Genomic DNA, 23,692 nt, shown 5'->3' on the forward strand with positions numbered 1-23,692 from the left:
ACCACTGCACAGTGGCAGACAGGAAGGCTCTAAAACGGGTAGTTAAAACTGTCCAACACATCTTCAGGAATCATCAGGAAATGACTTCATTATTTCTTGTCAGTCACTTTATGTACAGCCTGGTATCACTTCATGGACATACAATCAATCTACACATATAAACTAGCTTATTCATATTTATTGTGTGTATTTGGTATTGTTTTCTTTATCGAACTGTGAGTTTTTGTCTTGCGTCGGACCCGGAGTAACAATTATTTCGTTCACCTTTACACCTGTGCTGGAAATGATATTTCTTGAATAAGTGACCTTGAATGATCTTGAAACCATTTACTGGACGCTTAGGGACCGAGTGTTCACGCCGAGACCCCGGACTGTCGCAGCGCAGTGCCCGGGACACCCGAAGGAGGTGGGTATCAATCCGGCCGATGGGGGGTGGGGGGGATACCGTCATCACATGCCCCCTCCTGGCGTCTAGCCCACGGCGTGTAAATGTGCCCAGCCCCCGGGGTCGGAGTGGCGAGGGGGCGATGCTGGGGCGAACAGCGTTGCGGCTTCCACTTCGCTGAAAAGTAACGCGAAGACGCCACTTCCTGTCTAACAAAGGCATTGCGGTGGCGAAAGCGGAGCCTGCCGTCAAATACCCGCAGCAAACGCCGGCTCCAAAGCATACCGGGGGGCACAAAGGAGAGGAGACCTTCTGTTCTCCTCCTTAAAATGGGATTCTCTGCCAGACCTGTTTTTCCTCGGCTGACGTGCATCCAATTCTGAAATTGTGAGTACTCGCGAATGCGATTCGTACATTGTAAAAGTATGGTTCATTCACCAATTGCACCTGCAGGTATTGTCCATCGCTGGGACTGCAACGCCGCATCGTTTCGTTTCTTTCATGTTGGCAGAACATTTCAGTGTTAATGATTTTATGGGGAAAAAAACTGTATGTTCTTGCATAATATCCATGTTAACGCACGGTTTGCAAATACCCTTTCACAGATTTTCCCATTATATAAGCTATCTTATGTATTTATATTTATTTATGATTATTGTGTTCTTTATGCTTAGTGTGTGTTTTTGTATATACTGGATCGAATCCGGAGTAACAATTATTTCGTCTCCTTTACACTCGTATACGCGAAAAGCCATTAAACAGGCTTGAATGTTGAAAAGGTTTACATAGAACATTGTAGAATTAAAAATAACAATTAAAAATATATAGCAGCCCCTATGTAATTCAAATGACCTTTTGTGTATCTGAATGTGGATAGGTTTGATTTTTTTTTAGTATCATTCTTTCGAAGTCGACGTGAAATGATAGCGCCACCTCCAAAAATGACCCACGGAATCTTGCAGAGACTTGAGAAACCCCGAGGCTGTTTAAAATCAAAATATCATTTGACTGCCTATTAAAACTTTGTCAGCTAATATTGTGCGTCCACCAATCACGTTGCGAACCCATCTTTGTGTTGGGATCAGTCGAGGTGTAGCGAGCGGCCACACTCACGACGCTGTTCAATCAACGATTCATCTTTCAAAGTGGGCTGTGATTCATGGCAAATCCCGCACGGTAATCCGCTTCCAACATTCCCCGGTTATTCCAAAGCAGCGGCTCCACAATAGATGTTTGTTGTGTTGGATGCATTTGCAATTGTTAGCCTTGCTCTTGTACAATCAATCCGCGCAGCTCTTTTAGCTCGTTTCGAGGAAACCCGTTCAGAACTGTGGGGCTCACTTGTTAATGCAGTTTCGGCGACGTGACTTGATTGCCAAGTGCCATATTCGCAACGGAACGCCGACTTAAAGTTAACCATTCCTTACTTCCTCAGCAGCCCCTGTGCAACATATACAATGCAGAAGTCAGCTGAGGGAGCTGCGTTCCCAACCAAGACCAAAATTAGGCATTTTGTCAAATAATCACCGTTTAGCCACAAGGGGTGTGTGTGTGTGTGTGTGTGTGTGTGTGTGTGTGTGTGTGTGTGTGTGTGTGTGTGTGTGTGTGTGTGTGTGTGTGTGTGTGTGTGTGTGTGTGTGTGTGTGTGTGTGTGTGTGTGTGTGTGGCCTCATAGGACTGTGGCCTTGTCATGGCCCAGAAGCTTGTGAGTTCCTGAGATCCCAAGAGCAATGGGGTCTGGAGTTTAGGGTCACCCATGGCGGAAAGGTCAAGCCGGAGGTTCCAGACAAAGAGCAATCCAACCACGACCTCATCGGTGGAGCTGGAGGAAGGCTGCAGCAGTGAAGGGTCCCCAGTCATCTCACACACCGTGCCTCTGGATTCTGAGCCCAATCTGTCCAGGACCGTGTGGTAGCTGCTTCTGCATCAGCCTCTCCACCTTAACCAAAGCCGTGCACAGGCATTCCCCAATAAGAAAATCCACCCTAACATCCTGATTAAGTGGATCAATCTCTGCAGACACCTGAGGATGAGGACCCAGGAATAGACAAGCTCTTAGGAGATCATCATACTCAACTTGAGCTATTACACTGTGTGTGTGTGTGAGTGAGTGAGTGTGAGTGTGTGTGCGTGTGTGTATGTGCGCGTGTGTGTGTGTGTGTGTGTGTGTGTGTGTGTGTGTGAGTGAGTGAGTGTGAGTGTGTGTGTGTGTGTGTGTGTGTGTGCGTGCGTGCGTGCGTGCGTGCGTGCGTGCGTGCGTGTGTGTGTGTGTGTGTGTGTGTTCTGCACAGACAATGCAAAATACTAACACATTATCTCGTTGAGTGCCAGAAATTGTATTGATTCAAAGACGTGACATTTACAACATCTCGGCCATGCTCTTTTCTCATCGCTGCCATCAGGACCAACTCACAACACCAGCTTCAGGAACAGTTATTACCCCTCAACCATCAGGCTTTTGAACCAGAGGGGATAACTTCACTCAACTTCACTCATACAATCACTGAACTGTTCCCACAACCTATGAACTTTCTTTCAAGGACTCTTCATCTCATGTTCTCGATGTTTATTGTCTGTTTATTTATTTATTTTCTTTCTATTTGTATTTGAACAGATTATTGTCATTTGCACATTGGTTATTTGTCTGTCCTGTTGACTGTGGTCTTTCATTGATTCTCTTATGGTTACTATTCTATAGATTAATTGAGTATGAATTGAAAATGAGTCTCAGAATTGTATATGGTGGCACATATGTACTTTGATAATAAATTTACTTTGAACTTTGAACTTTGAACTGAACATACAAGATTGGAAGGAAAAAAGACTTCTTCAAAAATAGGAAGATGAATAGATTGGTTTATGTAGTTGACACTACGACTGATCAATAGAGAATGTCACACTGTGTTAATTATAGCATAAATAGGATCATGGGAATACAAGGTGTAATTGCAATTAGATAGTTTTCTAAGAAGAACAAAGGTTTCTTTCCGACCTACCATTCTACTATATAATCTGTACACCACATAGTCTTCACTGATATTTTAATTGAGCAGATTTTGAGATTTTCTGAAATTACGCAAGAGATTTGTTGGCCCTCATGGGATGAGAGGGAGTTGAATGTAAATTGGTACCTCTGTTATATGTGTTCAGCCTAGGATTCAGGTTTCTCACGATTTTAAAACTTTCCAATATATGCTACTTGGAGTAACTTTATTATGGTAATATCTGTTGGATAATTCTGAAGTAGCTAACTTTTACCTCTGTCTACCCAGTTCGTCCCTCCTTTAGATGTTCAACTTTGCCAATCTCCTGCTTTAAATTTATTTCACCAATTCTATATAATAAACCAATGTAAACGTTCCCACAGTGCACAAAATGCTGGAGGAACTCATCAGGTCAGGCTACATCAATAGAGAGGAATAAGGAGTCTGTGTTTTGACAGACAGACAGACAGACATACTTTATTGATCCCGAGGGAAATTGGGTTTCGTTTCAGCTGCACCAACCAAGAATAGTGTAGAAATATAGCAATATAAAACCATAAATAATTAAATAATAATAAGTTAATCATGCCAAGTGGAAATAAAGTCTAGGACCAGCCTATTGGCTCAGGGTGTCTGACATTCCGAGGGAGGAGTTGTAAAGTTTGATGGCCACAGGTAGGAATGACTTCCTATGCCACTCAGTGTTACATCTCGGTGGAATGAATCTCTGGCTGAATGTACTCCTGTGCCTAACCAGTACATTATGGAGTGGGTGGGAGTCATTGTCCAAGATGGCATGCAACTTGGACAGCATCCTCTTTTCAGACACCACCATCAGAGAGTCCAGTTCCACCCCCACAACATCACTGGCCTTATGAATGAGGCCATGGTATTTCATCAGGAATCTCAGCCCAAAATGTTAACTGTTTATTCCTTTCCATAGACAACGCTTGACCACAGTTCCTACAGCATTTTATGTGTGTTGCTCTAAATTTCCAGCACTTGAAGAATCTCTTGTGTTTAAACGGTCCTGCATCCTTTTTTGTTGTTTGTTTAAATAACTGTGAATCAGAGACTCTTAAAACCCATAGATGTGCAACTTGAGTGGTAGGACAACAATCCTTTGTTCAAGAAAACTGCTCTAAGAAGGTATTTTGTAGTCCATCAAGAAAACAAACCCTGCAAGGTTATAGGCAGAGTGCTCAGCATAATATATTAAGTCAAACATTGTAACACAGCTGATAATTTTGTAGTCTTAGACCATAAGACTATAAGATATAGGAGCAGAATTAGGCCATTTGGCCCATTGAGTCTGCTCCGCCATTTCATCATGGCTGATCTATTTTCCCTCTCAGAACCATGCTCCTGCCTTCTCCCTGTATCCCTTCATGCTCTGACCAGTCAAGAATCTGTCAACCTCTGCCTTAAGTGTACATAAAGACTTGGTCTCCACAGTGATGCACCATCAATAACTCACGCCGAGACTTAGGAAGTGAGATATCGGCTTTTATTGACTGAAGAACAACACTACATCCTGGGAAAATGAGGGAGAGCAGCAGGCCACAGTCGCCTTTATACAGGGGTCTGTGGGAGGAGCCACAGGAGCAGTCAGCAGGGTCTTGGGAGGAGCCACAGGAGCAGTCAGACAGGTATATCTAGTTCACCACACACAGCTGCCTGTGACAATGAATTCCACAGATGCTCCACTCCCTGGCTAAAGAAATTCCTCTTCATCTCTGTTCTAAAAGGATGCCCCTCTATGCTGAGGCTGTGACTTCTGTTCTTAGACTCTCCCAGAAGAAGAAACATCCTTTCCACATCCACTCTATCAAGGCCTTACATCATTTGATAGGTTTCAATGAGGTCACCCCTCACTTCTGAATTCCAGTGAGTACAGGCCCAGAGCCATCAAATGCTCTTCATATGACAAGCCATCAGTCTGTGAGTTCAGCTCAGGGCTAGCAACCCTGACTGGTCAGAAAAACTGTTACGGAAACAGCACTGAAGAATCCTGTTCTAAAACTTGAGCATAAAGGTGTCAAAAGGCCCATTAATCTGCCTAGTCCCGTTGACCTGCATACCACAACCATCTACATACCTATTCAATTTTCTTTTAAATTTTGAAATCGACCCTGCATCCACCAATTGCTTTTGTAGCTCGTTCCATACTCCCTCCACCTTCTGAGTGAAGAAGTTCCCTCTCAGTTTCCGCTTAAGCATTTCACTCTTCACCTTTAACCCATGACCTCTAGTTCTAGTCTAACCCAACCTCAATGGAAAAAGCCTGCTTGCTTTTACTCTATCTATACCCCTCATAATTTTGTATATCCCTATCAAATCTTTGCTCAGTCTTCTATGTTCGAGGGAATAAAGTCCTGTCCTATTCAACCTTTCTCTATAACTCAGGTCCTCAAGTCCCAGCAACATTTTTGTAAATTTTCTCTGCACTCTTTTAGTCTTATTTACATATTTTCTCTAGGAAGTTGACCAAAACTGGACACAGTACTCCAAATGTAGTAAATGATAAGGAGGATAGTAATAAATATCAAAAGCTGATGACTGTGGGGCCAAGTCATTGGGCATATTTAAAGCAGAGGTTGATAGATCCTTGATGAGTCAGGACATCAAAGGTTATGGGGAGAAGGCAGGAGAATGGGGTTGATAGGGATAGTATATCAACTGTGATGAATTTATGATCAGCCGGTGATCTGTCCCATCCGTCCAGCAATCTCTAACCCCTACCATTAGGCAGAAGGTACCGTAGCACTTGGACACAAACTGTTAGGATGGGAAACAGCTTCTTCCCCCAGGCTGTGAGTCTACTGAACTCCCTGCCGCCACACAGGTCCTGTATTACGTGCCAGTAGCGTTATACTGGTTACTTTTTAAATTGTATCATTTACGCACCTCAGTATTTGTTAATTTATTGGTGGTAATATTACATTATGTGTTATGTGTGTGGGTTATAGATACTGTGTAGTACGCCTTGGTCTGGGGGAACATTGTCACGTTTGGTGATATACATGTGTACCGTTGGATCACAATAACATTGAACTTGAATGGCAAAGGCTCGATTGGCCTAGCTCTGCTCTTATATCTTATGGTCTTAAACCTGTACTTTTTCAATGAGCTGAGATGATCCCTGGGGCCAGTAGAAGTCCAATGGCTAGGCCAATTAATATGCTAATTATATTTATATCATTGCTCACTCAATTCAGTATTATTAAAGCATGAAGGACATCCGACCCTGGCTCCCTCATTGGAGTATTGAGGAGGGTGTGGTTATTCTTCACCGCAAAGTAACACAGATAAGAAGATATAGAGGTCATAGATGCCAGATTGTTCACCTTAAGACAGAGAGGATCACAGGGAAATTTGCCATACAGTTAAGATTTAATATTTGTTAGGAAATGTAGGGGAGGCTTGAGCCAAAGGCAGAGCAGTAGAGGCGATTTAGTAGTGAGCAATCACTTTACTAATAAACTTCAAAATAACAAGCTCTGAAGGGCCACAACATGAGAGAACAGATGGTACTCAACATGATGAGGCAACGAGACAAGTAAAGGCTTGGAGCAACTGAATGAGGCTGGCTGGTTCAATGGGTGAGCAAAGGATTGTGGCTGAGAGCTGGGTTCAAACAGGCTGCAGGTGATAAGTAAGAAATGAGTGGCAGGTGACTCCTGTTAGCTAGGAGGGGACGGTCAAGTGCCTGCCTGTGCAGGCCTGACAATATTAGTTATGTTTGTTGCAGGTATTTTGAAACATTGAAATATGCAGTGAAATGCATCAGTTTGTCTCAATGACCAACACAGTCCGAAGATGTGTTGGGGCAGCCCGCAAGTGTTACCATGCTTCTGGCACCAGCATAGCACACCCATGGTTTATTAACCCTAACCTGAGTGTCTTTGGACAACAGCAACTATACTACCTGAGGTGCTTAAGGAAAGTTAATCTGCCTCAAGAATTGCTGGCCAACCTTGATCGATGTGTGATGGAGAGCATACTGACATACGGAATGACAGTGGGACTCTAGCTGCAGCAAGACAGATCACAAAGCACTCCAGTGGGTGATTGGGAAGTCTCCGTACATCACTGAGACTCAACTACTGGACTTAGAGACTATCGCTGCCTACGGAGTGCTCGTGATATCATTAAAGCCTCATCCCATCCCGGAAACTGTCCGTTCAATCTGCTGCCATTTGGTAGGAGACACAGAAACACCTTAGCCAAGACAGTGCGACTGAAAAACAGCTTCTTCCCGAGGCCTGTTGAGCAGCTGAATATTGCTACACCCTGGCTTGCCGTTGGACTTTGAGTGTTATGAACTATCGAAGTCACGTGTTGCATGTAAATATGGGATTATTCTAATTAAGTGGTACCGTATGCATTATAAATATCTGTTTTTCATGGACTGGGGTAGCACCACAATCTCAATAAGTTCTGTTCTGTTTGGAATGTGAGAGGAAACCGGAGCATGCAGAAAATGCATTTCTTACTTCCCAGCATCTACTCCAGCCTTGCAGGAATAGGAAAGGGAGGAAAAGAAGAGCTCCCTTCACAAAATGGTGAGTATACAAGATTCCAGAAGTATGATATTGCTCAGTTTTTAAACTGTTTTTTATTACCATGATCAATAGGAGGAGCAACTAAGCAAGAATTTAGTTTTTAAATTAAAATTTTAACAGGGCAGCTAATGGCACTCCCCATTCCCATTCTGACATGTTGATCCATGACCTCCTCGCCTGCCACAATGAAGCCATCACAGGTTGGAGGACCAACACCTCATTTCCTTCGCTGTAGCATCCAGACCGATGGTGTGAGCATCAATCCCTCTAACATCCAGTAACTTTTCCCTTCTTTCCCTCCTCTTCTTTTCCTTTCCTTTCCTCATTGATTCCCCTCTCACCCCTTCTTTTTCCCTCACACCACCCTCTGGTGCCTCTCCTCCTTCCCTTTCGCCCATGGTCCACTCTCCTCACCTATTAGATTACTTCTTCTCTCCTTTACCTCATCTACCTATCACCTCCCAGCTTTGTACTTCAATTTCCCTCTCCCCACCCGGCTGCCCTCTTACCTGGTCTCACCTATCATTTGCCTGTTTGTCCTCCATCTCCTCCTCCCACCTTCTTATTCTGGCTTCTTCCCCCATCCTTTCCAAGCCCGATGAAGGCTCTCATCATTGACTGTTTATTTCTCTCCTTAGAGTTCCTCCAGCATCCAGCATTTTGTGTGTGTTGCTCTGGATTTCCAGCATCTGCAGAGTCTCTTGTGTTAGTAAGAAAGAATTAATTATTTTCAAAATTTCCTCACCTATTGGGAGAGGGCAGATATATGAGCAGGGATTGTTCAAGAAATAAATTCCTTAACTGTCAATAACGTGTAAAAATTGCCACAAACGTGGAAATTGAAATAAAGGGACTCCTGTATATGAGAAGAGAAATGTGTATCCATATAAATATTTTATATGGTAATGATAAACTCAGGAAGGTTTTTCAGAAGCTGAGAAGACAGAAAATATACTTCTCTGCAGAGAGAATTTAACAATTGTGTGGTTCAGTTGTTTGAGGAGAAACAGCTGATTAGATTTGAATGTAGGACAATGCGCAGAGAAGCAGGTAGCAGTAATTTATCTGTTAGTGACAGGTTGCCCCTGACAGAGGCTGAGAGAGAGAGGAATCATCAGTCAAATGTACAGGAATAATGGAATCCTGAGCACTTTTATACCTGAAGAACTCCCAGGATCTTTATCAGTTGAGATTCTACATCAAATTGCATGAAGGGTAATGACTGATGGCCCTTGACCCATGTCCTCACTTTCAACTGGCCAGGAAGTCTTGGAACACAAGACCAAGAAAAATCAATTTAAAACTGGAGCGACATCACACTTCCGGATCGTTCTTGACACATTTGGGGAACTCTCCTTTCTCTCTCTTTCCCATTCCTAACACACAGGAAAAGAATTTGGCCATTCAATTGTGGCCTATTTTATTTTTCCCTCTCATTCTCCTGCCTTCTCCCTGCAACCTTTTCATGTCAGGCATACATAGAGTCATTATTTATTTTATTTTTTTTCCCTTCTATATTAAGTATTGCTGCTAAGTTAACAAATTTCATGACAAATGTTGGTGATATAAAGCTGATTCCAATTCTGATCAGAACTGGAAAGAAAGAGGGAAGAAGCCAGAATAAAAAGGTGGGGGAGGGGAGGAGGATAGGTGAGGCCAAGTGGATGGGAAAGGGAAAGGGCTGGAGAGGAAGGAATCTGGTAGGAGAGGAGAGAGAATCATGGACATGGTTTTCAGCTAAGTTGGGCTGCACTGTGGAATAGTTTAAAATTCAAAGTAAATTTATTATTGAAGTACATATGTGTATGTCACTATATACACCCCTGAGATTCATTTTGTTGTGGGCATTCACTGTAATTACAAGGAAGCGCAATAGAATCAATGAAAAACTACACAATAAAGATGGACACACATACACACACACACAAATGAAGAGCATAAATAAATAAATAAACAAACAAACAAACAAGCAAGCAAGCAATAGAGAACATGAATTGTAGCGTCAGTCCAGAGACTGAGGAAGCAGTTCAGTGTTGGGGTGAGTAACATTATCTCACCCACATATTGCAGCACCAGAGACCCAGATTTAACATTGATGAGTGGGGTTCCCATGGTTTACAAGGGACCTCATGGGTTTCCTCCCACTTTCCAGAGCGATGTAGGTTATGAGTTTAATTGTCCATTCTAAATGGCTCCTGGTGTGCAGTTGAATGATAGAATCTCAATCGGGACACAGTTTACCAAGGTCTTGCACAGAATGTCCTCAGTTTTAATTTGCTTCTAGCTAAATACCATCTCCTCAACCTTTGGTAATGCATGCACCTTCCCATAATGAAGCAGTTTCTAACTGTGTTAATATTCATATGAATTGCTTTATTATTGATTTTAACCCTTATTTAGATTTTGTTTTTTTTTAGCATCAATGGTTGTGATATATTTGATAATGGAATTGGTTTATTTTTGCCACATGCAGTGAAAAGTGAAAACCTTGTTTTGCATACAGATCAGGCAAGTGTGATGTTGGCATTCACTTCAAAAGGACTGGAATATAAAAGCTAGGAGTTACTTTGGAGACTTTATAAAGCACTTGGAGTATTGTGAATAGTTCTGGGCCCCTTATCTCATTGGAGAGGTTCACAAAAACGATTCCAGGATTGAATGGCTTGTCATAGGAAGAGCATTTGATGGCTCTGGCCTCGTATTCACTGGAATTCAGAAGAATGAGGGGTGACCTCATTGAACCCTATCGAAGAGTCTTAAGAGCAGAGGATACTGCCTCAGAATAGAGGGGAGTCCTTTTCGAATGGAGATGGGGGGAATGGCCTGCTTCTGCTCCGATATCTCATGGTCTTATGGTCTAAATCATGACACAATGCATTGAGATACAATAACAGTGCAGAATAAAGTGTAGTAGATATTGAGAAAGTACAAGTGCAGGTAAATAATAAGTTGCAACATCATAACATCAGACAACAAACAACATCATGTTGTCTATATGGACTTCAGTAAGGCCTTTGACAAGGTTCCGCACAGAAGGTTAGTTAGGAAGGTTCAATCATTAGGTATTAATATTGAAGTAGTAAAATGGTTTCAACGGTGGCTCGATGGGAGATGCCAGAGAGTAGTGGTGGATAACTGTTTGTCGGGTTGGAGGCCGGTGACTAGTGGTGTGCCTCAGGGATCTGTACTGGGTCCAATGTTGTTTGTCATATATATTAATGATCTGGATGATGGGGTGATAAATTGGATTAGTAAGTATGCAGATGATACAAAGGCAGGTGGCGTTGTGGATAATGAAGTAGGTTTTCAAAGCTTGCAGAGAGATTTAGGCCAGTTAGAAGAGTGGGCTGAATGATGGCAGATGGAGTTTAATGCTGATAAGTGTGAGGTGCTACATTTTGGTAGGAATAATCCAAATAAGACATACATGGTAAATGGTAGGGCATTGAAGAATGCAGTAGAACAGAGTGACCTAGGAATAATGGTGCATAGTTCCCTGAAGGTGGACTCTCATGTGGATAGGGTGGTGAAGAAAGCTTTTGGTATGTTGGCCTTCATAAGTCAGAGAATTGAGTACAGGAGTTGGGATGTAATGTTAAAATTGTACAAGGCATTGCTAAGGCCGAATTTGGAGTATTGTGTACAGTTCTGGTCACCGAGTTATAGGAAAGATGTCAACAAAATAGAGAGAGTACAGAGAAGATTTACTAGAATGTTACCTGGGTTTCAGCACCTGAGTTACAGGGAAAGATTGAACAAGTTAGGTCTTTGTTCTTTGGAGTGTAGAAGGTTGAGCGGGGACTTGACAGAGATATTTTAAATTATGAAGGGGATAGATAGAGTTGACATGGATAGGCTTTTTCCACTGAGAGTAGAGGAGATTCAAACAAGAGGACATGAGTTGAGAGCTAGGGGGCAAAAGTTTAAGGGTAGCATGAGGGGGAATTTCTTCACTCAGAGAGTGGTAGCTGTGTGGAACGAGCTTCCAGTAGAAGTGGTAGAAGCAGGTTCAATATTGTCATTTAAAGTAAAATTGGATAGGTATATGGACAGGAAAGGAATGGAGGGTTATGGGCTGAGTGTGGGCCAGTGGGACTAGGTGAGAGTAAATGTTCGGCACGGACTAGAAGGGCCGAGATGGCCTGTTTCCGTGCTGTAATTGTTATATGGTTATAATGAGGTACTTGGGAGCTAGAGAGTCCCATCATATCGTATAAGAGGTCCATTTGTAAGTTTGTGTCATCGCTGATACTTAAATCTTCATTTTGTGTTTTTCCTCGTACTTTGAGACAAACTGCCACTGTATAGTCTGGCTTTGCGACGATTATCTTCCCAACAGAAGCATCAGCAGCTCTGATTCAGCGCTCCTGGACAAACTGAGTACCCCGATTCCTGAATCCCCTTTCCTCACCTCAGAAGAGTCAAATTGGATTTACTGTCAAAGTATGTATACACAATACATCTCTCAGATTCATCAACCCACAGGTAGCCATGAAACAAGAAAATCATGGAACTTGTTCAATGAAAACATCAAATGCTGTACACGCAAAGAAAAGAACAAATCACGCAAACGGCAAAGAGCAAGCGAACAGCACGAGTGGAGCACCTGGGAATGGTTTTGCTGCTGATGTAATGGTCGTTCTGTGGAAGCAGTGTTTGGGCTATGGTTAGAGATAATGGATGCTTTGGAGTGTGAGCTGGGGCTTTTGTTCAGTGTGAGATGGAGAGAGAAGATGCTGGAGTGAACGGGACATAGAATATGACCCGGTGGGGAGACCGTGATTCGACAGAGCCGGACGGCGAGATTGACTGAGGATCCATGAATTGATCTCCAACTGGTGCACATTTGTCTGTTTAAATATAATGGATCCTTTTTTATTTATTTCTTTTCTTTACTGACACTCTTGTGAAGATTCATAAATGTAATTCCTTCAATCGTATACAATGTGCTGTCTGCTGTTCCTTGGCACCGAGTTGTAACAGGATTGCAAATTACACAGCATGCACACAAACTGAGTTTGGGGTGGGAGAGCTGGCTCAATCTCTCTAGTTTGGCAGGACCGGTGTATGTCTTCCCTAGTCTTACACAGCTAATGAAACCAGGGGGTTTCACATAGAAATCGAAACATCAAACCAGGAGACCAGGAGTATTGAATTTAGTTCAGTTCAGCACTGCACCGCTAGCCAGTGCCGGTAACAGAGACAGCCTTTGCCAAAGTGGCCCAGTCTGCTTCGATGAAACTGCTAAACATTCAGCAAAAAAAGAGAATCCAGAAACACATGCAGCATGAACATCTAAGTCCCTGAAAAAACAAGTCCACAGCCATGAACCTCACCAGTCAAACCTTGCAATGTGGAACCCAAGGCTCCTTCACTTCCCTCGGACAGTAATTAGCTGAGGAAGAGCAAGACCGGTCAAGGCCAAACACCTGCCTGACCTCCACTCCACTCTTGTCCTCATCGACTTCAATCTTGCTCAACGTCTCAGTCGGAGAGAAGCAACGGAGTTGATCATGGGCTCACACTCTGTCTCTGGGCTTCCAGGCCGCCAGGCCGAACACTCTGTCCCAACCTCACTGAACTCCCAACCTCACTGAACTCCCAACCTCACTGAGCTCCCAACCTCACTGAGCTCCCAACCTCTCTGAACTCCCAACCTCTCTGAACTCCCAACCTCTCTGAACTCCCAACCTCACTGAGCTCCCAACCTCACTGAACTCCCAACCTCACTGAGCTCCCAACCTCACTGAACTCCCAACCTCACTGAACTCCCAACCTCACTGAGCTCCCAACCTCACTGAGCTCCCACCCTCACTGAACTCCCAACCTCACTGAGCTCCCAACCTCACTGAACTCCCAACCTCACTGATCTCCCAACCTCACTGAGCTCCCACCCTCACTGAACTCCCAACCTCACTGAGCTCCCAACCTCACTGAACTCCCAACCTCACTGAGCTCCCACCCTCACTGAACTCCCAACCTCTCTGAACTCCCAACCTCACTGAGCTCCCAACCTCACTGAACTCCCAACCTCACTGAGCTCCCAACCTCACTGAGCTCCCAACCTCACTGAACTCCCAACCTCACTGAACTCCCAACCTCACTGATCTCCCAACCTCACTGAGCTCCCACCCTCACTGAACTCCCAACCTCACTGAGCTCCCAACCTCACTGAGCTCCCAACCTCACTGAACTCCCAACCTCACTGAACTCCCTCGGAGGCAGCAAAGCACCAGGTTGCTCAATCAGCCCCCAAAACACCATGGAAATGTAATTCAGAGGTTCCAATCACACACATAGAGTCATATTTGAAAGAAGTATACGAGGGGTGATTGACAAGTTCATGGCTTAAGGTAGAAGGAGTCAATTTTAGAAAACCTAGCACATTTATTTTCCCTTCTTTGTAGAAGTCAACATCTTGGACCTCCAGAAGTGGTCCACAGCATGGGGTGATTGATAAGTTCATGGCCTAAGGTAGAAGGAGATGAGTTATTAATTTCAAACTTACTGCACTTTCACTCAAAGAGTTGAACTGCACATGCATGTAATGAGAGCTGTATAGCTAACCTCCTTCTACCTTAGGCCATGAACTTATCAATCACCCCTGCTGTGGACCACTTCTACAAAGAAGGGATCCGTATGCTCCGCGACAGCTGGACTAAGTGTGTTCATGTAGGAGGGGACTATGTTAAAAAATAAATGTGCTAGGTTTTCTAAAATTGACTCCTTCTACCTTAGGCCATGAACTGATCAATCACCCCTCGTAGCATAAACACCATCTATAAATTTGCTGATGATACAACCATTGTTGGCAGAATCTTCGATGGAGATGAGAGGGCATACAGGAGTGAGATATACCAGTTTGGGAAGTGGTGACACAGCAATAACTTTGCACTCAGTGTCAGCGAGACCAAAGGGCTGATTGTGGACTTCAGAAAGGGTAGGATGATGAAACACAAACCAATCCTCGTAGGGGGATGAGAGGTGGAGAGAGTGAGAAATTTCAAGTTCCTGGGTGTCAATATCTCTGGACCTAACGTGGACCCACCATATCGATGCAGCTATAAAGAAGGCAAAACAGTGGCTATATTTCATTAGGAGTTTGAGGAGATTAGGTTTGTCAACTACAACACTCGAAAACTTCTATAAATATACTGTGGAGAGCATTCTGACTGGCTGCATTACTGGCTGGTATGATACAGGACCGAAGTAAGTTGCAGGAACTTGTAAAATTAGTCAGCTGCATCATGGGTACTAGCCTCCGAAGTATCCAAAACATCTTCAAGGAGCAGAGCTTCAGGAGGGGATATCCATCATTAAGGATCCCCACTGCTTAGTATATACCCTCTTCTCACTGTAACCATCAGGGAGGAGGTACAGAAGCCTGAAGGCACACACTCAGCGATTCAGGAACTGCTTCTTCCCGTCTGCCATCTGATTCCTCAATGGACATTGAACCCATGAACACTACCTCACTACTTTTTTATTTCTGTTTTTGCACTAATCAATTTAACTATTTAATGCATATATACTGTAATTCAGATTTTTTCTCCATTTTAATTTATCATGTATTTCATTGTACTGCTGCCATACAGTTAGCAAATTTCACGACATATACCTGTGATGTTAAACCTGATTCTGTTTCAGAAAAGAAGTAGTTTTGTGCTTTGTCTGAAGGACATCGCCATTGGTTGTGTTGTTCACTGGCTCCATGCTGGCATCCATGCCTAACATGGAAAGATTGCTGGGAGTAATCAGGAGAATGAGAGGGAAAACTAAAATCAGCCATGATCGAGCCAAGAAGACTTGGCCTAATTCTCTTCCTGTGTGTTAGGAATGGGAAAGAGAGAGCAAGGAGAGTTCCCCAAATGTGTCCAGAACGATCCAGAAGTGTGATGTCGCTCCAATTTTAAATTGATTTTTCTTGGTCTTGTGTTCCGAGACTTCCTGGCCAGTTGAAGGTGAGGACATGGGACAAGGGCCATCAGTCGTTACCCTTCATGTGATTTGATGTAGAATCTCAACTGATAAAGATCCTGGGAGTTATTCAGGTATAAAAGTGCTCAGGATTCCATTATTCCTGTACATTTGACTGATGATTTCTCTCTCTCAGCCTCTGTCAGAGGCAGCCTGTCACAAACAGATAAATTACTGCTACCTGCTTCTCTGCGCATTGTCCTACATTCAAATCTAATCAGCTGTTTCTCCTCAAACAACTGAACCACACAATTGTTAAATTCTCTCTGCAGAGAAGTATATTTTCTGTCTTCTGAGCTTCTGAAAAACGTCCTGAGTTTATCATTACCATATAAAATATTTATATGGATACACATTTCTCTTCTCATATACAGGAGTCCCTTTATTTCAATTCCCAAATTTGTGGCAATTTTTATACGTTATTGACAGTTAAAGAATTTATTTCTTGAACAATCCCTGCTCATATATCTGCCCTCTCTCAAGAGATGAAGACGTTTTGAAAATAATTCTTGTTTTTGTCAGGTCTGCACAGGCAGACACCTCCTGGTCTCCGCCAGTGAAGAGGAGTCTCCTGCCATTCGTTTCTCACTCATCACCTGAAACTGGCAGTGTGTCTGTGGCCTACCACCATCAGGCTCCTGGACTGGCTTCCCTCCCCTCAGTACTGACCCGACTTGTCGGCTGTGGATATACCCTGTTTTCAGCCACCTGGGAAGCAGAAAGGGTGTGGGGGGCAGTAGATCGGGTACTTGGACTGCATCAAGAGTCACACTTGGTGCTGGATTAAACCATGGAATTCATGACCCTTGTGGCGATGTGGGGCTGGAATTCAGAATCGCTGCTGGCCTAATACCATCATGGCCTCTTGAGAAGTGCTCGGGAAATGCCTACCAACCTCGAAAGCCTCATCATCCTGGCCCTCTGAATTGACAAGCATCTTAGAGAATGACTGTCCAGGTGATCAGCTGGAATCCTAGTTCTGTTCCCAGAACTGTTTCAGGCTGCAGGATCCTCATCAACAAAGCCCCCTCTGGAACTCATGCTGTTCTCCCCCAAGAGCATGATTGCCACTGGAAGAACAATATGTTTACTTACTGCCGAGCCCCTGATCACCCATGTTCAAATGCCCACTGCATCTCGAAAGCAGCACCACCAGGTAGAAGTGAAGGTCCTTCTACCTGGCAACCCCCCACCGGCCTCTCGTACCAGCACCACTCTCTCTGTGCTTATCCACACCCTAATGATTCTACACATTCCGGAGGTTCTGGTGGATGCCGGTGCAGCAGGCAACTTTCTGGACAAGACTCTGTGTATGCAGCTTGGACTCCCTACTGAGCCTACCTCTCAGCCCTCCTGCATCAAAGCAATCGATGGATGTCTGTTGGGGTCTTGGATGGTCACAGCATACACACGGCCTGTGCACTTGAGCTTTGGAGAGCAGCACGAATCCATTCATTTCCTCCTGATTGACGTACCCAACACACCTCTCATCTTGGGTTATCCCTGGCTCTCCACTCACGCCCCTCATTTCGCCTGGTCATCTGGTTCACTCCCGAGTTAGGGATGCCCCTGCCAAACCATCTGCCTGTGGCCACATCTGACTTTACCCCATACATCTGTAGAAATGGAGGAAACCCTTGACTCACCAAACTCCCTCTGGAATACCACAACTTAGCCATCGCCTTCAGTAAAAAGGAAGCCGGCACCTTTCCATCTCACAGATTACACGACTGTGCAATCAAGCTCCTCCCAGGTACCATTCCTGTCTCCCAGTCTCCTCTGGAGATCCAAGCCATGAACATCACCAAAGTGCCACAGCATGGCTTCATTTTACCATTCCAGTTCCTAGATGGTGCACAATTCTTCTTTGCCAAGAAGAAAGGTGGGTGTCTCAGTCCCTGCATTGTCCACCATGGATACAACAAAATAACCATTACAAATGCTACCCTTCCCCCTTGAGGGATAGTGCATTCAAACCATTCCATGGAGCCCAGATCTTCACCAAACTGGAGATATGGTGTGTGTACGACCTGATCCACATCTGCCAAGGAATGAGTGGAGGACGGAGTTCATAACACCCACTGGCCACTACAAATACTTTTGGACTTTCCAGTAGTCCAGCCATTTTACAAGCCTTCATCAACAACATCCTCTGAGACATGCTACACAGATATGTATTCATCTTTGACGATATTCTCATCTTTTCCAAAGACCACCAAGACCAAGTCATTAAGCGTCTTCTCGAAAATGAACCACATTGAGAGTTGGAAAAATGCCAATTCCACACCACAGTAAGTTTCTTTCTGGGTTACGTCCTTTCACCCCAAGACATAACCATGGACGTAGAAACGTACTGGCTCTCATGAGCTCTCACCACGGTTAATTGGTCCCTTCAAATTTATCCATTGCATCAACACAGTCACTTACCATCACCAGCCATCACCATCCCTCAGGATCACACTTAGCATGTGTCTTGCCTTACGGCCGTTGTCCATGAACCACTCAACCCACCTGAGCCTACACCTCTGGAACCAAGGATGATGGAAGGGTGGTCCGGTGTACATGGCTCACCAGTTGATGGATTCAGATTGTACAGGTTGGAGCAGAGTTCTTGGGTGCTGGCTGGTTTCATCTTGGATCCAGCACTCATCAAGGAATTCCACCGGACCCATCCAGATCATCACCTGGCTGTCAGATGTCAGCCATAGGACTGAAGGGGGAGGGGGTGGGTCAGTCAGCCTGTAGAGGCAAGCACCTCCCAGTCTCCATCCAGTAAGAGGAGTCACCTGCCACTTATTTCCAATTCATCACCTGCAGTCTATTTAAACCCAACTTGTATGTACCTGTACAGTTCTTGTTGACTCTCGGAACCAGCCAGCCCCAAACAGTTGCTGCTAGCCTTTAGCTACATTTTTATCTTGTGTTAAATATCTATTTTCTCTTGTTTAGTGTCCCCTTGAGGCTTGTTATTTTTTAGTTTGCTATTAAAGTTATCGCTCATCATTAAATCGTTTCCACTGCTCTGTATTTGGGTCAGCTACATTTCCTGACAATTCTTGCTCAGTTGCATATTACCATATTACTCATATTACAGAAAAAAGTAAAACCTGGGTGAAGCCACACTTCTGGATCTTTGTGATTCTCCATTTTGTGAAGGGAGCTCTTCCTTTTCTCTCATTCCCATTCCTGCAAGAAAGGAATACAGAACAGAACAGCACAATACAGGCCCTTCAGCCCACGATATTAACCATACAACCATATAACAATTACAGCACGGAAACAGGCCATCCCAGCCCTTCTAATCCGTGCCGAATGCTTACTCTCAGCTAGTCCCACTGACCCCCACTCAGCTTATAACTCTCCATTCCTTTCCTGTCCATATACCTATCCAATTTTACTTTAAATGACAATACTGAACCTGCCTCTACCACTTCTACTGGAAGCTCATTCCACACAGCTACCACTCTCTGAGTAAAGAAATTCCCCCTCGTGTTACCCCTAAACTTTTGCCCCCTAACTCTCAACTCATGTCCTCTTGTTTGAATCTCCCCTACTCTCAATGGAAAAAGCCTATCCACGTCAACTCGCCCTCATAATTTTAAATACCTCTATCAAGACCCCCCTCAACCTTCTACGCTCCAAAGAATAAAGACCTAACTTGTTCAACCTTTCCCTGTAACTTAGGTGCTGAAACCCAGGTATCATTCTAGTAAATCTTCTCTGTACTCTCTCTATTTTGTTGACATCTTTCCTATAATTCGGTGACCAGAACTGTACACAATATTCCAAATTCAGCCTTACCAATGCCTTGTACAATTTTAACATTACATCCCAACTCCTATACTCAATGCTCTGATTTATAAAGTCCAGCATACCAAAAGCTTTCTTCACCACCCTATCCACATGAGATTCCAGCTTCAGGGAGCTATGCACCATTATTCCTAGATCACTCTGTTCTACTGCATTCTTCAATGCCCTACCATTTACCATGTATGTCTTATTTGGATTATTCCTACCAAAATGTAGCACCTCACACTTATCAGCATTAAACTCCATCTGCCATCATTCAGCCCACTCTTCTAACTGGCCTAAATCTCTCTGCAAGCTTTGAAAACCTACTTCATTATCCACAACGCCACCTACCTTAGTATCATCTGAATACTTACTAATCCAATTTGCCACACCATCATCCAGATCATTAATGTATATGACAAACAACATTGGACCCAGTACAGATCCCTGAGGCACACCACTAGTCACCGGCCTCCAACCCGACAAACAGTTATCAACCACTACTCTCTGGCATCTCCCATCTAGCCACTGTTGAATCCATTTTACTACTTCAATATTAATACCTAACAATTGAACCTTCCTAACTAACCTTCCGTGTGGAACTTTGTCAAAGGCCTTACTGAAGTCCATATAGACAATGATATTGTACTGATCCAAGTTCAATCTAATTTTTCCCTCCCACATAACCCTCCATTTTTCTATCCACATGCCTAGCTAAGACTATAACCATAAGACCATAAGATATAAAAGCAGAATTAAGCCATTTAGCCCATCACATCTGCTCTGTCATTTCATCATTGGCAACCCTTACATTTCTTCTACCAGAGTGTATGACCATACATTTCCAAACATTGCATCCCATCTGCCATTTCTTTGCCCACTCTCTGGAAAAAACAATTCCTTCTCATCTGTGTTCTGAGGCTGTGTCCTGTGGTTGTAGACTCTCTCACCACAGGAAACATCCTTTCCACATCCGTTCTATCAAAGCCTTTCACCATTCAATAGGTTTCAATTCTTCTGATTTCTCTTGAATACAGACCCAAAGCTATCAAACACCATTCCTATGACAAGCCATTCTATCTTGCAATCAGTTTTGTGTACCTCCTCTGAAGCCTCTCCAGTTCAACACATCCTTTCTAAGTGGCCCAAACCTGCTCACAATACACCAAGTGAGGTCTCACCAGTGCTTTATAAAGTTTCAACATCACATCCTTGCTTTGATATTCTAGTCCTCCTGAAATGAATGCTATCATTGTATTTACCTTTTGCTCACCACAGAGTCAAACTGCAAATCCTGCACAAGGACTTCCAAGTCCCTTTGTGTATTTTCTTCCCATTTCGAAAAGCATCAGCCCTTTCATTTCTTCTACCAGAGTGCATGACCATATTGTATCCAATCTTCATTTTCCTTGAACATTCTCCTAATCTGTCTAAGTCCTTCTGTAGCCTCTCTACTTCTTCAAAACTACCTGCTCCTCCAACTATCTTCATATCGTCTGCAAACTTTGCAACAAAGCCATCATTCCATCATACAAATCATGGACATATAATGTAAAAAGAATTGGTCCCAACACAGACCACCGTGGGACACCACTAGTCACCACCAGCCAGCCAAAAAAGGTTCCCTTCATTTCCACTCTTTGCCTGCTGCCAATCAGCCACTGCTTTATCTATGCTAGAATCTTTCCTGAGATATCATGGGCCCATTGTTTGTTAAGCAGCCTCGTGTGGCACGTTGTCGAAAGCCTTCTGAAAATCCAAGTACACGTCAACAGATTCTCCTTTGTCTATCCTGCTTGTTAGTTCTTCAAAGAATTCCAACAGAGATTTAAGGCAAGATTTTCCCTGAGGAAGCCATGCTTACTACAGCCTATTTTATCATGTGCCTCCAAATACCCTGAGACCTCATCCTTAATAATTGACTCCAACATCTCAACATTTTCCCAACTACTGAGGTCAGACCAACTGGCCCACAGTTTCCTTTTTTCTGCCTCTCTCCCTTCTTGAAGAGTGGAGTGACATTTGCAATTTTCCAGTCTTTTAGAAGCATTCCAGAATCTAGTGATTCTTGCAAGGTCATTGCTAATGCCTCCGCGATCTCTTCAGCCACCTCCTTCAGAACTCTGGGGTGTACCATCCAGCTAGATGACCTATCTACCTTCAGACCTTTCAGTTTCCCAAAAACCTTCTAGTTGTAGTAACTTCACGCACTTCATGACCCATGACACCTAGAACTTCCACCACACTACTCGTGTCTTCCAGAGTGAAGTCCAATGTAAAATACTTGTTCAGTGTATCCACCTTTTCATTGTCCCCTATTACTACCTCTCCCACATCATTTTCCAGCAGCCTGATATCTACTCTCATCTCTCTTTTAAACTTTATGTATCTGAAGAAACTTCTGGTGTCTTCTTTAATGTTATTAGCTAGCATACTTTCCTGTCCATCTTTTCCATCTTCATGACTTTTTTAGTTGCCTTTTGCTGGTTTTTAAAAACTTCCCAGTCCTCTAACTTCCCACTAACTTTTGCTCTATTATATGCACTCTCTTTGGCTTTTATGTTGGCTTTCACTTCTCTAGTTAGCCACAGTTGTGTCATCTTCTTTTTAGAATACATCTTCCTCTTTGAGATGTATATATCCTGTACCTTCAGAATTGCTTCCAGAAATGCTAGCCATTGCTGCTCTGCCATCATCCCTGCCAGTGTTCTTTACCAATTAATTCTGACGAACTCCTCTCTCATGCCTCTGGATGTCTGTAAAATGTCCCTAAATTATCTGTCTCTACCACTGGGAGCACATCCGCTACACTCAGCACTCCCTGTGTCAAAGGGAAACTACTTCTGACATCCCCCCCTACACTTGCCTCCAAATACATTAAATTTAAAATTATGCCCCCTTGTATTAGCCATTTCCATTCTAGAAATTCGAGAGAGGTGTATAAGATGATAAGACCTCTCCTCATAAAACATGCTCTCTAATCCAGGCAGCATCCTGGTAAATCTCCCCTGCACCCTCTCGAAGTATAATGCTTTTCGTGTTATTTATATAATTGGGTTCTCTTTATCTATGTTTAGGACTTACATAAAGACCTGATCAAATTCTAGTTCATATTTATGTAGAAATAGAGAAAACTCCACAAGTTTCACAAACTTTCTCGCAGCACTTTAAATAGAATCACATTGTCTCTAAAATTTTTAAGTGATCTGACAGAACAAAACATGTGTGTAAATGTGATACAGTTGATTCTGGTTATCTAGGCCATTGGTTAATTGGAGCTGCCACTTTTTTGGGACAAATCTTAAAGATCAAAGTCTAATCAAGAAAATAGCTGGTTTTTCATTTCTTCAAGACACTATGCTGCTTAATTAGGACAGGAGGCTGTTGCTGAACAGTTTCTTGCTGGCATCAGTTATGCTCATTTGTGTGACCATTAGACGCTTCACCATGTTTAGAGCAAACCATTTTTAAATAGCATCAGCTGTGTGTGCTTGTGTAATGTTACCATTTGGACGACCAACACTGAATTAAAAAGCAGTGATTTTTGACACTACTTCATGCTGGAAGGCAAAGAAGGCAGTCCATTATCTACATTAAATGCCTGCACTAATCTGTTCATTTACAGTCAATCAAAAGAACACGACAGTGTACACTGGATGAATTCCTCCATCGATAACTATTAGGAACTGTAGTACTTAGGCTACATCCACACTAGACCGGATAATTTTGAAAACGCTGGTTTCGCGTAAAAATGATGGGTGTCCACACTATGCATTTTTGAAAAGTATCTCTATCCACATTGAAACGGAGATTTCATCAAATCTCCTCCTAATGCGCATGCGCAGGACACATCTACCAAAAACAAGTGACATGCTTAGTGTTGAATCTTACCTGAAACAGGAGAGACAGGGTTTGGGGTGGCTATACCAGCAAAAAAAATTGCAATCAGCAGAAGAACATCTGATAAGTTAGCGGTGTATACAGTGGAG

At 43.4% G+C, this 23,692-nt stretch overlaps 1 protein-coding gene across 8 annotated transcripts in view; it reads left to right on the forward strand.

Moving 5' to 3' along the window:
* The first annotated feature begins 506 nt into the window (after positions 1–506).
* LOC140733757 (4-galactosyl-N-acetylglucosaminide 3-alpha-L-fucosyltransferase 9-like) overlaps positions 507–23,692 on the forward strand; it is a 76,826-nt gene continuing 53,640 nt past the window's right edge. For all 8 annotated transcript variants that reach the window (XR_012100343.1, XR_012100344.1, XM_073057494.1 and 5 more), the window contains exon 1: positions 507–772. The gene's annotated coding sequence lies outside the window, so the exon portion shown is untranslated. The remainder of the gene's footprint in view (positions 773–23,692) is intronic.

The sequence above is a fragment of the Hemitrygon akajei genome, chromosome 9 (genome assembly GCF_048418815.1).
Source record: "Hemitrygon akajei chromosome 9, sHemAka1.3, whole genome shotgun sequence".
In the NCBI taxonomy this organism is placed as follows: domain Eukaryota; kingdom Metazoa; phylum Chordata; class Chondrichthyes; order Myliobatiformes; family Dasyatidae; genus Hemitrygon; species Hemitrygon akajei.